The sequence below is a fragment of the Esox lucius genome, chromosome 12 (genome assembly GCF_011004845.1).
Source record: "Esox lucius isolate fEsoLuc1 chromosome 12, fEsoLuc1.pri, whole genome shotgun sequence".
NCBI classification, from domain to species: Eukaryota; Metazoa; Chordata; class Actinopteri; order Esociformes; family Esocidae; genus Esox; species Esox lucius.
In genome coordinates this window covers 32719387-32734821 of record NC_047580.1, presented here as the reverse complement: position 1 = coordinate 32734821, position 15435 = coordinate 32719387, and the positions used below count along the sequence as shown (strand labels likewise).

General features: G+C 41.3%; 1 pseudogene; it reads left to right on the top strand.

Annotated features, from left to right (window-relative positions):
- Positions 1-4496: 4496 nt before the first annotated feature.
- Positions 4497-10566, top strand: LOC105023797 (annotated as a pseudogene).
- The last annotated feature ends 4869 nt before the right edge of the window (positions 10567-15435 follow it).

Genomic DNA, 15435 nt, shown 5'->3' with positions numbered 1-15435 from the left:
CCCGGACCCAGGGTTTCCCAGCAGAACTTCGCCCGGAGCGTCACCCTCCCTCCACCGGCCTTGTCGTCTTCCCACAGTGCATTCTGGTGCCATCACTTCCCCAGGTGTACGGCGCACACGTGCGTGGTCTTGCACAGCGATGAGCCTTGGTGCCTGACACCCTGTCACCGGTGTGTGGTTTGTCCCTCCTCGGACCACTGTCGGTAGGTACTCACTACTGCTAATTGGGAGCACCCCACAAGCCTTGCCGTTTCAGAGATGTTCTGACCCAGTCATTTAGCCAATGTGGCCCTGTCAAAGTCACTCAGGTCTATACTTCTGCCCATATATCCTTAGGGTTAGGGGTTAGGGTTAGGGTTAGGTTAGGTTAGGGTTAGGGTTTAGGGTTTAGGGTTAGGTTAGGGTTAGGGTTAGGTTAGGGTTAGGGTTAGGTAGGGTTAGGTAGGGTTAAGGTTAGGGTTCACACTGACTACAATAACTTCTTGTTTGCTTACCATTTAATCTACCCAGACCTTTGACCTGTGCCCTTGTTAGGGCATGATCGACGTTATTGACTTCACCTGTGAGTGGTCATAATGTTTTGGTTCATCAGAGTGTGTACAGCCTTGGAAAGTATTCAGACCCCTTCCCTTTCTCTGTGTTTTCTTGTGTTATTGACTTCATTTATAATTTATTGCATTTATTATTTGCCATCAATCTACCCACAAAACCCCATAATGACACATATGTACAAGTATTCAGATGCTTTTTACAGTACTTTGTAAATGCGCCTTTGGCAGCAATCACATCTTTTTGACTATGCCTCCACCAGTTTAGTACACCTGGATTTGGCATCTCACCCGGCACAGCCAGAAGAGGACTGGTCACCCCTCTGAGCCTGGGTCCTCTCTAGGTTTCTTCCTAAAATTTGACCTTAGGGAGTTTTTCCTAGCCACTGAAATTCAACACTACTGTTGTTTGCTCCTTGGGGTTTAAGGCCGGGTGTCTCTGTAAAGCACTTTGTGACAACTGCTGTTGTAAAAAGGGCTTTATAAATAAATTTGATTGATTGAATTTGATTGATCTCCCATTCTTCCTCGTAGATCCTCTAAAGCTCTGTCATATGGGCTGTGAAGTGTCGGTTAACTGCGATCTTCAGGTTGGTTTAACGGTGAATAAATGTGAAAGTGGTAACTACAAACCTGTTATCTTGGATGAAAAAGAGTGTTTGTGATAAAATAAAGATTTCATGGTGAACAATAGTTTCAAACTGTACAAGGGCTTCACATATTTTCAAACCGCACTGTATATATTTAATCAAATATAAATGAAGTCCACGACGTAACAATATGTGGAGAATGTGAAGGCACTCTATAATCGGCTGATCTGAAGTGCGTAGTAGCTGTTCAGAGCAAACTCTCACTTATCTGTACCGCTCGATAACGTTGACACACCTTTTGGAGGATTAGGTCTTGTTGTCCTATTTTGACAGTGGGTTCGGCCAGTTTCAGTATGCTGGTATCGGTGCCTTGGTCTTTGAAGGTTGGTTTGGCTTTAAACAGGCCACACCTTCAGATGTTATGAACCAAAAACAATGGGATTGTTCTTTTTTATTTCTCTTTGCCCTGCAGGTGTATGTTAAAGCCCTACGGGCCTGGCAACGAAGGAAAAAAGGAATCTAAAATGTGGATCAGTGGAATGCAAGCTGTTTTTTCATCAAGTCACATTATATTGATATCTGAAATGTGTTGTGAAAAATGTGTTGTGAAAAGTGTTGTGAAATCTGTTGTGGTTGCCAATTTGTGGCCATATTGTAGTTTAATATCAATATTAATTTTCAATGCAGTAAACATGTCAATAAAGGGCACTTTTAATAATTACTTTTCTGAAGTGAACCAGAACCAGTATTTGCCTAATGGAAGCTCCCTAACTTCCAATGTCACTGCTCATTCCATACATATGTAGTTTCTCTTCCGAGTTGTTTAATTTCTTTCCAGAGAAACAGAGAAACTCTTTGGAAAAAGTGAATGAATAATATGTACGTGAAACCCTAACACAATGTGACGGGTCTCATTAGGGACCAGTCTGGTCTAGCTAGTTTACCAATGGAAAAACAAGTTTGTGTTTAGAAGGTGATGTTTTACCACTTCATAGAGCAGATACAGTGGGTACCCCAGAGGGCAATAAGCCCAATAGGCCATTGAGAATTATGGTACAAAAAAATGGAGCTGCACTGACCCATCCAAACTGTTTTCTTTGCATTTGTGTTTAAAGAAAAAGCAATCAGCTTGCTGTTCAGTTGCTCATGGTGACTGCCGCCATTGTCGCTATCATCTGTTTTACATTTCCTGTTTATGGTGCCCAACTTATATGACAAAACATAATCTAAAGTAAACATTTTGTTTTAAAACTACTGATCATCTGTCGCTAAAGAATTCTCTTTTTTTTTTTAATGATATTATTTATTTTCTTACAGGCTGGAATAGCTATGTAATAGACTACCACCAACTACGATAGTAAATGCCATAATATTCGGTTAAATATGGTGGTGTTAATGCTGTGTGGTAATTGTATGAGTATCTGTAGGTTACTGTTAGGTTGCTACAACTGTTTAAAACAATTGGTAAGAAATGTTCTCATCCACTAGAATTTCACTCATCGGATGAATTATATAAATATGAATCAAAAGAATGAATGAAATCAAATGAATAGAAAAGACAAATCAATGACTTGATCATGACTGTGATGCATTATATGTAGTTTTGACCTGGTCACATTTGCTGCATGTTCATGTTCAGTGTAAGTGCTGAAATATACATACTTCTTACAACACTGGTAATTTTTTATAAATAATGTAATGTTTAAAAATATTAATCAAAAAACCAATAATACTCCAAAACCAAGTTACAGTGTCTTTTAACTTACCCAACCCATTCACAGGATGGGAGCACAATGCTTCATCCTGCCAAAGGTGTGTCAAAGTGAGGGACAACACAGATGACAGAATCCCATCCTGTGAAACGAGAACACCATGTCTACAGTAGAACACCATGCCTACAGTAAACGAGAACACCATGCCTACAGTAGAACACCATAGCTACAGTAAATGACAACACCATCTCTACAGTAGAACACAATGCATACAGTAGAGCACTATGCAAACAGTAGAACACCATGCCTACAGTAAATCAGGACACCAAGTCTACAGTAGAACACCATGCCTACAGTAAATGAGAACACCATGCCTGCAGTAAATGACAACACCATGCCTACAATAGAACACAATTTAGTACAGTAAATGAGAACACCATGCATACAGTAGAACACCATGCCAGCAGTGGAACTACTTGCCTACAGTAGAACACCATGCCTAAAGTAGAACCCAATGTCTACAGTAAATCTGAACACCATTTCTACTGTAGAACACCATCCCAACAGTGGAACACCATGCCTTCAGTAGAACCCTATGCCTACAGTAAATCAGAACACAATTTCTACAGTAGAACACCATGTCTACAGTAAATCAGAACATCATGCCTACAGTAAATCACAACACCAAGTCTATAGTAGAACACCATGCCTACAGTAAATCAGGACACCAAGTCTACAGTAGAACACCATGCCTACAGTAAATGAGAACACCATGCCTACAATAAATGAGAACACCATGCCTACAATAAATGACAACACCATGCCTACAATAAATGAGAACACCATGCCTACAGTAAATGACAACACCATGCCTACAATAGAACACCATGTCAACAGTAGAACACCATGCCTACTGTAAAGTATATGAGAACACCATGCATACAGTAGAACACCATGCCAGCAGTGGAACTCCTTGCCAACAGTAGAACCCAATATCTACAGTAAATCTGAACACCATTTCTACAGTAAAACATTAATGCCAAGAGTGGATCACCATGCCTACAGTAGAACACCATGTCTACAGTAGAACACCATGCCTACAGTTAATCAGAACACCATTTCTACAGTAGAACACCATGCGTACAATGGAACACCATGACTACAGTACAACAACATGCCTAAAGTAGAACACCATGCATACAGTAGAACACCATGCCTACAGTAGAACACAATAGATACAGTAGAACACCATACCAACCATGGAACACAATGCCTACAGTAGAACACCATGCCTACTGTTAATGAGAACAGCATCCCTACAGTAAATGACAACACCATGCCTACAACAGAACACCATCTCAACAGTAGAACACCATTCCTACAGTAAATCAGAACACCATGCCTGCATTAAATCAGAATACCATGGCTACAGTAAATCAGAACACCATGCCTTTCAGGCTGTAAGCCAACAAAAGGTGGACGCTTTGAAAGGGGGTGTTGACTTTCTATACCCACTGCACGTAATCAATCGACACATTACTATATAAAATAAAATCCACCAGACCACACCTATCTAAGCACCTCTATACCTATCTGCTATAACTTGACACTGTGACTCTACTAAGAGCCCAGAACCAGACGGAGTCATGATGAACTGGGCTGTTGTCCTGTGTGCTCTAGTGGCTCTCTCCGAATGTCATACCAGGTCAGTAACAGCCCAACTGTTCTTTCATTCTCTATTTTTCTTGACCTTTTTTAAGTTTTTTGTTTTGTAACCCAGTCAATTAAGCATAAAGATATGATCAGTTAAGTGATGCTCTCTGTTCTTCCAGCACCTGAAACTGCCTCCTCGTTCAGACATTACATTAATTTGAGGCTAAGAAGTTCCCCCTCAGTCTCATCTGAAACCCTGTATTCCTTCCTTTTCAGAGTATCTAAACCCATTCCATTGCCGCCACCTCTGGATTTCTATCTGTTCCTGAAGGAAGTGACCTTTAAGTACTGTTCATCAGAGGCTGACAGCTTTTTCTGTCTTCAACCTGCCCAGTTATCACAAATCATTTTATTTTCAAATAACATCTATAATATTCAAACGTTGTTTGGTTTTCTGATAATCCTTTTTTGCAGTGATCCAATAAACTCACAGACTGGTCTTGGGTATAACATCTACTATTACCAGGCCTTTCCCATTGCCAGTATGACTTTCCTTTTTTCAGAAATAACAGTGTGTTGACACGGTGAAAAGTCTTCTCAATGAAGACGCTGCATATGTGCGTAGACCCTGCAACGCCATGGTTTGAATGAATCCCAGTCTAACTGAGAACGTGTCTCCAGAATCTCTATGATTAGGGGGAAGACTGTCAGGGAAACCCTGATGGAGAAGGGCACATGGGAGGAGACCAGACAGAAATTCCCTTCCAACCCAACAGCCAAGTTCTTGCAGACCAACGGAAAGGAGTGAATGATCAACAACGCCAATGTAAGACAGAAACCTTACTAGTCTTGTCCAATGATCCTTTGGCCTTTTTTCATTTGGGGGAGAGTCAGTTCCCCACCTCTCTCCTTTGTTCCCACTCACTGATAAGTGGTTGAAAAGTCAAGTTGTTAGTAGGTGAAACATTTTTGTCGATTTTATATTTTACATCACTGTTTCAGCGTAGCTGTTTGTATATTTGGTACTCAAATATGTTGACTTTTGTGACCCTAATATTCTCTCCTCTGTCCCCCTGTAGTTGGCCTACTATGGTGTGATCTCCATTGGAACTCCTCCCCAGTCCTTCAAGGTCATCTTTGATACTGGCTCCTCCAACCTGTGGGTGCCCTCTGTGAACTGCTCCAGGGGTTGAGTAGTCTTTCATGGCCAGGCCTTGTTTCTGGGGTCCCTAGTTCGGATTTTATTGGGGGTCCGCCCCTCACGGCAAAACATTACAGTGACCAGGAGCCCTTTTGACAATACTTATATTCATATTGGAGTAGTCTTTGAGTAGTCTCTCTTTGTAGAATCTCTGGCTAGTCTGAGTAACCTCAGTGCTCTCTGCACGTAGTGTCTGTGATCTGTTGGCAATCTCTGAGCTGAGTGGTCTGTCTCTCTGTGTAGTCCAAATCATTTGAGTTGTCTATGTACAGTATCTTCTGTACACTGTTTAATATTGTGTCTTTGTGGACCGTGTAGTTTGACCAACCTGTGTCTCAGCACCCTCTCTGATTCGTTCTTCCGAGAAGTCTGTGGGTAGTCTATGTACAGGATCATTTGTTTTTCCTGTGTGGTCTTTAGTTGTCTCACTTCGTTGTCTAAAGTATGTCAGACTAATCACGAAGTAGTCTCATGCGCAGTCAGTGTGTAGGATGAATATATTATGTGTATAGTCACAGTAGTCCTGATCATGTTCTGAATAGAGAACCATGTGAGATTCACCCCTGCCCAGTCCAGCACCTTCAAGCGGGCCAACCACCCTGTGTCTGCTGACTATGGAACCGGCAGCATGACTGGACTGCTGGCATATGACACCGTTTCGGTATGTATACGTAGCTACCAACCCATTAATGGTACAAAACATTAATGGTAGTCTTTAACAACTTAATCAAGGGTGTGGTGTCCTAGAGCCTGTTCTCTGTCTACCTGAGCTGGTAATCAACATTTAAACATGCCACATTGTTCATTTAGCAAACATATCCAGAAATATATATATTTTTTGTTTTAACTGAAGGTCAGGACAACAGATTTTCCCCAGTCTATACAGTTTATACAGTCTATACCTAGTCTATACAGTTTGGGCTGAGAAACTTCGGAGAGACACACTCACATCGCCTAGAGTTACTCTCTTGTAGGTGTGGTCATATGAAGGAAGGTCTGATTATTAAGTGCAGAAATGTTGCTTTAAAAATTAAGGTTCATCCAATCTATGCCAATCAAGGTCGCAATAACGTTAACTTATTGGTGAGGCTACCAGTGAGCCACTTAAATAATATGATTGACCTTTAACCTTTCTGCTACTCCTATAGAAGCTCCGGAAACAGCAGGGTGTCTTTTGGTAACATTGAGTCTAGCTACTACACTGGACAGATCACCTGGGTTCCCCTGTCCTCAGAGAGCTACTGGCAGGTCAGCATGGACAGGTACACTACAGATGCAATATTTATTCCTGTTGCCTCAAGATTATTGTTCTGCAAGCTGAAATCACAACATAGAGCGCGTCGTGAATTACTTCATTGTTTCTCTCATGCAAAAAAAAACATGCAAAGAATTTAGTCCCTGCAGGGTAAGAGTAGCAGAGTCCAGAGAGATTATGCAGATGACTTTGTTGACGAGAAACATGTTTTTTCTAAACCCGTAAGAGTTTTGAAATGTTTACTCTTTGCCTCAGCCTGCTGAATTTGGTGCGACTACAGCAGTAGTTGGGGAACACCCATTAATAATATCTGTTGAAGCTATACATGAAATGTACATTCCTACTTCCAATCTTAAGTTTGTGATAGCATTTTTACAGTACAACTAGAGCACAAGAGAATATATGCAGGTAATTATAGTTAATTTGAAGGTATTCACATCCAAAGGAAGGGTTTAGGAATTTTCAAGGGACCAAAAGTATTTGGACAGTTGACTCAAAAGCTATGCCATGGACAGGTGTGGGCTATTCTTTCATTATTTCTTCATCAATTAAGTATGTGAAAGGTCTGGAGTTGATTCCAGTGTGGCATTCACATTTGGAAGCTGTTGCTGTGAACCCAAAACATGAGCAAATGAGCTCTCAATGCAAGTGAAACAGGCCATCCTTAGGCTGCAAAAAAAAGATAGCAAGAACATTAGGAGAGGCTAAATCAACAGTTTGGTACATTCAGAGAAAAGAAAAGAATGCACTGGTGAGCTCTGGAACACAAAAAGGCCTGGATGTCCATGGAAGACAACAGTGGTGGATGATCGTAGGATCCTTTGCATGGTAAAGAAAACCCCTTCACAACACCCAGGCAAGTGAAGAACACTCTCCGGGAGGTAGACATATCATTATCCAAGTCTACCATAAGGAGATTACTTCACAAGAGCAAATACAGAGGGTTCACCACAAGGTGCAAACCATTCATAAGCCTCAAGAATAGAAAGGCCAGATTTGACTTTGACAGCCCAGTTCTGGAACAGCATTCTTTGGACAGATGAAACTAAGATCAACGTGTACCAGAATGATGAGAAGACAAATGTATGGAGAAGCCTTGGAATGGCTCATGATCCAAAGCCTACCACATTATCAGTGTGATGGCATGGGCGTGCATGGCTTCCAATGGCACTGGGTCACTAGTGTTTATTGATGATGCGACAGAAGACAGAAAGCAGCCGGATGAATTCTGAAGTGTATAGGGACATATTGTCTGCTCAGATTCAGCCAAATTCAGCAAAGATGATTGGACGTCGCTTCACTTTACAGAGGGACAATGACTCACAACATACTGCGAAAGCATCCCAGGAGTTTTTTTAAGGCAATGAATTGGAATATTCTGCAATGCCCAAGTCAATCGCTTGATCTCATTCCAATCGAGCATGCATTTCACTTACTGAAGACAAAACTTAAGGCAGAAAGACCAACGAACAAACCACAACTGAAGACAGCTGAAGTAAAGCCTGGTAAAGCATCACAAAGGAGGAAACCCTACGTTTGGTGATGTCCATGCATTCTAGACTTCAAGAAGTCATTGCCTGCATAGGATTCTTGACAAAGTATTAAAAATGAAAATGTTATTTATGATTGTGTTAATTTGTCCAATTACTTTTGAGTCCCTGAAATAAGGGGACTGTGTGAAAATTGATGCAATTCCTAAACGTTTCATATACAACATTTTTGTTCAATCCCTTGAAATAAAGTTGAAAGTCTGAATTTCAATTGCATCTCAGTGGTAAAAAAAAATTATCCAAATCCAATGCAAAAATTATGAAAATTGTGTCCAAATATGTCCAGACCTAAATGTATGAAAAGAGTGTCCATGCTGGAATGATATTTGTCATTTAAAGTGTCACCATCAACGGGAACATTGTGGCCTGTCGAGGTGGCTGCCAGGCGATTGTTGACACTGGAACCTCCCTGATTGTTGGGCCAACCAGCGACATCTCGAACATGAACGGTTTGGTTGGAGCCGCCACTGACCAGTTTGGAGATGTGAGTACTTATGAAGACCGTTTATAACAAATACCTCTAACCTTAAACCTAAAGTAGCCCCCCTTGTTTGGCTGGTCTTAGACACACGTCTGCCTCTGTCTGCGGCCCACAGACATCTCCAGTCAAGGGCTATCTTCCCTGTCGATGCTCTTGTTTCTGGCAGATTTGCCATCATTCTTGTCTTTTGCATGTGAAAGGCATGTTCAAATTAATTCAGATTAGTTTATTCACTTGGTCAGGCAAAAACGTTCCCCTCTTTGGCCCTGAAGAACTCTTTGGTTGTATCTGAGCAGACAAGAGGTTTCAGCATAATTCACCCTGCTGCTGCTGTCAGCAGTTACATCATCAATATAAACAAGTGAGCCTTTCCCAGAGGCAGCTTTGTCCAGAGCATTACCCCCCTCCACCATATTGGACAGGTGAGGTGGTATGTCAGTTACTTCATTTCTCCCCACTTCCCTTTCTTCTTGCTATGTTAATTATGTTAATCTCTGTCTTTTCAGTCCACAATACAGTTTTTTTTATACGCTCACTCTTTTAGACAATACGGTTTTCTTTCAGGCTAACGAGTGTTTTTTAAATGTTTGGCAGATTTTGTATTGGCTGACACATCCAGACTGTGTTCCTGACCTGTCAGAATGCTGGGTTTTTATCTCTTTCATTATGCATTGTTTGGTCAACAACGGTACAGGTCTTACTTGGTCAGGCTGTACATACACTCGTAGAGAGATGAGTTGAGCCAGTCCAATCTGTACTAAGCTGTCTAGCCTTGTTAACACACAATGCAAAAAGAGCATTGGCGTATTTTACAGGGCCTGTAGAATGTCTACACACCCATTTACTATTACAGTACACATCTTGTTGTATCAGTGCCTCAGAGTACCATGTTTTGCAAGATAATTTAACTTTTTAACTGGGGTTGTAACTCTTCTAGGCCTTTGTGAACTGCAAAAACCTCCCTAAAATGCCCATGGTGACATTCACTCTGAACAGACATACCTTCAACCTGCCTGCATCTTCCTACACATCCCAGGTTGTAGTTCAATAAAACCCATGTTGCAAATATTTAATGTTGATGTGTTTCAGAGGATAGTCTTTAAAGTAGAGTAGACTTTTTTTTCAATGTGGTTTGTCACCATAGAAGTCCATTGGTCAAGATAGACTAGAAAGTATCTGATGAGGGTTCAAAGATGCTTGTTGATAGTTCAGTTTTTTTTAAACAGAAGCGATGAACAGAGCAGCTAACTTAAGTCACAACTTTTTTGGGGGAAGACATAGATTACTCACACACCTTTACTTTCAATGATTTGTAGCTAGTAATGGCTAAAGTTAGCAGAAGTTTATATTTCCGGTCCATAGACTGCTTTCAGGATGAGGAACATGATGCATGTGAAATAATGCCTTATTTTAATTCTGTGTATCTATTTCTCTGCAGATATCTCATGGCTGTATTACCGGTTTTGGTAACGGCGGCTCTGACCAGCTCTGGATTCTTGGCGATGTCTTCATCCGACAGTACTATACTATCTTTGACCTACAGAACAACAGGGTTGGTCTGGCCCAGGCTGTCTAAGAGATCCACAGATAGACTGACAACAAAGATCCACTACATTTGTAGCATAGCATTGCCATGAAGAGGAACATTATGATTGTGAATTGTTCCACAAATACTAATCAATAGAATATATATTTAGCATTGCAACATGTCTGTGTCTGTGTACTGATTTTATTTAGCCCCATTGTCCTTAAATAAACAACCTTCTTGTGGAAACTGCATGATAGGTCAAGCTAAGAAGGCAAAGGTAGAGTTGCAAAATGTTCAGTAAATTCCCTGGTTTTCCAAATATCCCTGGATGTCCTGTCTATTCTAGATTGCAAGGCTCTTTCAACCAGGAGTATAGAAAAGCCAAGGAATTTTATTGAAGGTTCACAGAATTTTGCAAGAATAAGTACAGACCACAGCTAATACAAAGGAAATAATTAAGGAAATTGGGGGTTACAAAAATATTTCTGAGAGTAAATACTTAAACAAACTTTCATCAAGGATCTGACTCGCTCCTGCAGGTTCATGCTCTACAACATTCGTAGAATACAATCTTACCCTCACACAGAAAGTGACACAGGTACTAATTTAGGCACTTACCATCTCCTGTCTGTAATACTGCAACTCTCTGTTGGTAGGTCTCTCTGAGACATCAACCCACTGCAACTAATTCAGAACATTGCCGGCCACCTGCCGCCAGTTGAATCTCGCATCTACAGCAACATCGTAGTTCTTACCTATGGAGAAGAGGCGGAAACTGACCCTCCTTCAGTTACCTTGCACAAACCTTTGGGTCTCGTCCTGGAGGGCCGCTCCCACTCAGCCCAGTCAAACCTGCTCACCCAAAGGTGGAACCGGCTTTGCCTTGATGGCATAACACCAGAGTCCCTGATGGTTTCCCAAAACCTCTGAAAACAATAACCCTTACCTTTTTAAAAAGTATCAAAATAACTTCAAAGCTACTCCCCCCACTGTTGCTTTATTGAGCTAATGCTGGACATTTCTCTGTAGTGATCAAATGGATATTCTTGGTCACGCAAGCAGGTGGAGGCCTGTAAACAAATTCTTGACGCATGTTGACAAGATGTTAGGCAATGACTAGACGGGACTGCTGAACCCATGAGAACTTCTGAATATAGAAAAAACCCTTCTGTGTTAATTAGCCCACAGCAGTTACCTGTTAAAGAAACCTGTTCCTAGATCAGCAGTCCTGCTCATTAACGCTTTGAGTCCCTGTTTGTACACACACCGCTCAAAATAATTAAGGGAACACCTAAATCATGTATCGGGTCTTGATAAATGAAATATATTAAAGATCAAAATCTTTAATGCACATTGTGTAATTCGTTGAGAACTCACAGTAAATCAAAAACCCCAAACTCGCTGAAAATCAAAGTAAACAATTGAAATCACAGGCTGTTCCAACTTGCGTGCATTTTATCAGGGCAACTCATAATGTGACTCAGTAGTGAGTATGCAAACCAGTAGCCCGCTGGAGGTCATTTTGTAGGGCTATGGCAGGGCACCTCCTGTTCCTCCTCACAGAAAGGAGCAGATACCAGTCTTGCTGCTGGGTTGATAACCTTCTACAGCCCTGTCCAGCTCTCCTCATGTGACCGCACGTCTTCTGGTATCTCCTCCATGCTCTTGAGGCTGTACTGGGAGACACAGCAAACCGTCTTGTGATGTCACATATGGATGTGCCATTCTGGAGGCGCTGGACACCCTGTGCAACCTGAATGGGCTGCAGGTACCTCATGCTACCAGTAGTGACAAGGACACTAGCAAAAGACAAAACTAGAGAAGAATCAGTCAGGAAGGACAAGGAGAGAGCAATATTCTGTGGCCACCACCTGCAACCATTCCCTTTTCGGGGGTTGTCCTGCTCTTGCCTCTCCAGTGCACCTGTTGTCATTTTCACTTGCACCAAAACAGGTGACATTGATTCATAATCTCTTATGCTTCCTAACTGGACAGACTGATATCCCTGAAGTTTAACTGACTTGGTGTTATACTGTGATGATTATGCATTCCCTATTTGTATATATATATATATATATATATATATATATATATATATATATATATATATATATACGTATATACAGTGTTTTTATCATAGGTACTCTTCAACTGTGAGTGATGGAATCTAAAACAAAAATCCCAAAAATCACATTGTAAGATTTTTAAGTAATTAATTTGCATTTTATTGCATGACATAAGTATTTGTTACATCAGAAAAGCAGAACTTAATATTTGGTACAGAAACCTTTGTTTGCAATTACAGAGATCATACGTTTCCTGTAGTTCTTGACCAGGTTTGCACACACTGCAGCAGGGATTTTGGCCCACTCCTCCATACAGACCTTCTCCAGATCCTTCAGGTTTCGGGGCTGTCGCTGGGCAATACAGATTTTCAGCTCCCTCCAAAGATTTTCTATTGGGTTCAGGTCTGGAGACTGGCTAGGCCACTCCAGAACTTTGAGATGCTTCTTACGGAGCCACTCCTTAGTTGCCCTGGCTGTGTATTTCGGGTCCTTGTCATGCTGGAACACCATCTTCAATGCTCTTACTGACGGAAGAAGGTTGTTGGCCAAGATCTCACGATACATGGCCCCATCCATCCTCCCCTCAATACAGTGCAGTCGTCCTGTCCTCTTTGCAGAAAAGCATCCCCAAAGAATGATGTTTCCACCTCCATGCTTCACGGTTGGGATGGTGTTCTTGGGGTTGTACTCATCCTTCTTCTTCCTCCATACATGGCGAGTGGAGTTTAGACCAAACAGCTCTATTTTTGTCTCTCATTCCTCCTCTGGATCATTCAGATAGTCATTGGCAAACTTCTGACGGAACTGGATATGTACTGGCTTGAGCAGGGGGACCTTGCATGTGCTCCAGGATTTTAATCCATGACGGCGTAGTGTGTTACTAATGGTTTTCTTTGAGACTGTGGTCCCAGCTCTCTTCAGGGCCTGCCGTGTAGTTCTGGGCTGATCCCTCACCTTCTTCATGATCATTGATGCCCCACGAGGTGAGATCTTGCATGGAGACCCAGACCGAGGAAGATTGACCGTCATCTTGAACTTCTTCCATTTTCTAATAATTGCGCCAACCGTTGTTGCCTTCCCACCAAGCTGCTTGCCTATTGTCCTGTAGCCCATCCCAGCCTTGTGCAGATCTAGAATTTTATCCCTGATGTCCTTACACAGCTCTCTGGTCTTAGCCATTGTGGAGAGGTTGGAGTCTGTTTGATTGAATGTGTGGACAGGTGTCTTTTATACAGGTAACAAGTTCAAACAGGTGCAGTTCATTCAGGTAATGAGTGGAGAACAGGAGGGCTTCTTAAAGAAAAACGAACAGGTCTGTGAGAGCCGGAATTCTTACTGGTTGGTAGGTGAGCAAATACTTATGTCATGCAATAAAATGCAAATTAATTATTTAAAAATCAAATAATGTGATTTTCGGGATTTCTGTTTTAGATTCCGTCTCTCACAGTTGAAGTGTACCTATGATAAGAATGACAGACCTGCAAAATCGGCAGTGTATCAAATACTTGTTCTCCCCACTGTATATATTTATTTGATCTCAGATTCAAATCTGGCCAACATTTTGTTCTTCTAGACAAATACTACACAGCTCAGGTAGTATTTTTAAAGCCCTAAGGACCTTACCCTCTTGAGAACCACATCACCACTCAAAATGACACCTTTGCTCCCATTCAATTTCAACATGACTTTGTAACTCGCAATTTGTAGTAATTTTGCATGTATGCATAATGGGCCAACTGGTTAACCTAAGGAATAGATCAACTTTAACAGTTTTATCTGAACTCAAATAAATAGCTAAAACACATATACTTTGGAGCTTTCCCTCAACAATTCTCTGGAGACACAGTGGCCAGATTTCAGATGGCCATTTTAAGAATTTGGCAACCTGCTCAAACACCTGCTTTTCATCGTAAGGCAGTACAAGCCGAATGTTCAGATCAAGGTCAAATCCTGTTAAGGGTGTAGGATGACCTGTCTTCATTCTAAGTGCTTCTCATTCTATGTCTATTACAGAATTCTCGTGCTCAAATCCCTCAAGCTCAAGTTCTTTAGCTGCACAGTCTTTTTGTTCTAGTCTGGCTGCATGTTCTTGTTCTCCTCCCCTGTTCTCTCTGATTTCTGTTGTCATTTCAGTTGCACCAACCTTTGTTGCTTTGGACCACCATTTCCTGTGGTCCAACTGTAATTTCTCAACTTTCAAAATGATTTACCTCATAGTGATGAAGAGGAGCAGTGGCCAATACACTTGTCGTACAAACAAAACTGTTCATAAGAGAGCAGTGGCATGTTTCAACAGACACGCATTGCCTAATGGCTGGGCTTCCAAGCTCTTGACAATTCCTTGTTATCCTTACTGACTGAAATAGCCAAATCACTCACTTGTGCAGTGTGTGATATCAAAGTATCACTATGCTAACTCTGACCCACCTGACCAGAACTGAAAACATGGCACAAACTTAGTATCCACTCAAATCTGTAATCAATAGTATGGTATTGTCCAGCTAACATAATATTCTCCTGCTTGTTACCAAAGTTTACTAAGATTGCACAATGACAAGTTCCTTTTCTGTCATGGCTTAGTTCCTTTATCCTCTAACCACCTAGTTTTAATGGATAACTGACAAGAAATTATCAGCCATGTCATCAGTTTATTTGAAGTCACCTTTAACATCTCTTTTAACATCGAGACCCAAATTGACCCATCAGCTTTATGTTGTAAAAGTAATTGGTGCAGCTCTCCATGCGCTGGATGTTAATAGAGAATGGTCTGATGAATTAAGCTATTTACACTACCAAATATCTATGACACAGTTCACAAAATGTATCAAAGTATTCTAAAGCCAGTAGATTA